At 37.2% G+C, this 1,837-nt stretch overlaps 1 non-coding gene across 1 annotated transcript; it reads left to right on the top strand.

Moving 5' to 3' along the window:
* The first annotated feature begins 1,034 nt into the window (after positions 1-1,034).
* On the top strand, positions 1,035-1,180 carry LOC111736870. Its single transcript, XR_002779270.1, has one exon. It is a non-coding gene; the product is annotated as a U4 spliceosomal RNA (small nuclear RNA).
* Positions 1,181-1,837: the final 657 nt, after the last annotated feature.

The following is a 1,837-nucleotide window of genomic DNA, read 5'->3' as shown; positions in this document are numbered from 1 at the left end:
AGAAGTCACTGCAGCAGCCACTATGGAAATCAGTGTGGAAGGAAGTTCCTCAAAGAACCAAAATCAGAACTGTCATATGATTTAACAATTTCACTTCTGGGTATTTATACAAAAAAAACAAAAACGCTAACCTGAAAAAATATGTGCTCTCCCATGTTTATTGCAGCACTATTTACAACAGCTTAGATATGGGAGCAATCTCATCCCTCGTCCATTGATGGATGATGAGTGGATAAAGAAAATGTCATTCATTCATATGTGTGTGTGTGTGTGTGTGTATACATATGTACATATACATATGTATATATGTTATATATACTGTGTGTGTGTATATAAACACACACATATAATTCCATTGTATATATATATATGTGTATACATATGGGCCTTATGCTAAGTGGAATAAGTCAGACAGAGAAAGACAAATCATGCATGATCTCACTTAGATACTGAAAATAAAAAACAAAAACAAACTCATTGATACAAAGAACAGAGTTGCCAGAGGTGGGGCTGGGGTGGAGGAAATGGATAAAGGTGATCAAAAGGTACAAACTTCCAGTTATAAGATAGATAAATCCTGGAGATGTAATGTACAGCATGGTGACTATAGTTAAAAAAGAAAGAAAAAAGAAGTCTCAAGAGGTCCAAGCTTTGACTTACTTCACCCTTCCACTCCATGCTCATGATCAGTAGATTTAGGGGAACTCCAGGTGCCTGTGGTAAGCCCTAATAAAAGAATTATAGCAAAGACCCCTAGAGTCCTTCTCTGCTGATAACTACTCACCTTTTAAGCAATAGCTCCTAGCTTGCTGCTGGGCCCAGTTAAGACTAAATGCCTCCACAAGGCCCGCTGCTCATCATGAACCAGGTATAGATTCACTGTTTCAGTTATCTATTGCTGCATAACAAAGCACTCCAAAACACAGTGGCTTAAAACAACAAGCCAGGTAACAGAGATCTCTTTGCAACATCAGAAAGAATAGACTCAAATGGTGATTTTTAAATCTCCTGATGATTTTTAAATTACACTCGTAAGTTTTGTGCAGTGGCAGTATCGTAGCCAATGAGGTTTCTCCGAGGCACGCTTATTGCTAATTAAATTACACTTGCAGATTTTAATAATTCCACCAGTGAGTACTTTCTACTTTACTATGGAAATAATTTCCAGGTTTTTATTGACTTAAATAGATATGTTTATGAACTGTAGACATGGAGAATTGTAGGAACTATGGGAATGAACTGTAGTAAGGAGTAGGTAAAGTATTTCCTATATAATTCTCCACTTTCTCCGAATTATAATACTTGAGAAAATTTTAGAACACAATTATTCTGAAATCATAATGTAAATGCAAGTTAGTGTTGCTGTTTATTCTCAAGTGATTCCTTGCTAGGAAATCAACCTGACAAAACCTGGCTGCAGAGAAAGATGGTCAATACTTCTAATCTCTCCAGCATTACTGTCTCAGCTGCAACTTCCCCCAGACAATTAAGACACAGTTTCCTGAAAGTGCATTTTAAAGAAAAGAAGATGAATAGAATGACAATAGCCAGAACCCAACAAATGACTGATCTCCTGGCTCCCACAGACAAGCTATTCTCTTGAATACCAGTATCTAGAGACACATCATGTCACATCTGTGCAGCCAGATACTACCAGACAAGATGAGCAGAATAAACCAATTTAGACACCCTCTGAACTCCCCCAACCAGCAACAACAACAAAAAATCTTTGGTGAGGAGATTTCCAGTTAATATTTAGAATACTTAGCCTTTCAAAAATGTTCCCAAACACAGCAGTCCACTAGAATTTCCAGGGTAACAAGTAAGTAACTCACTG

This window comes from Pteropus vampyrus, unplaced genomic scaffold (assembly GCF_000151845.1).
Source record: "Pteropus vampyrus isolate Shadow unplaced genomic scaffold, Pvam_2.0 Scaffold22, whole genome shotgun sequence".
Taxonomy (NCBI): domain Eukaryota; kingdom Metazoa; phylum Chordata; class Mammalia; order Chiroptera; family Pteropodidae; genus Pteropus; species Pteropus vampyrus.
Note: the sequence above shows the minus strand (reverse complement) of the source record. Positions and strands in the feature narration are given on the sequence as shown.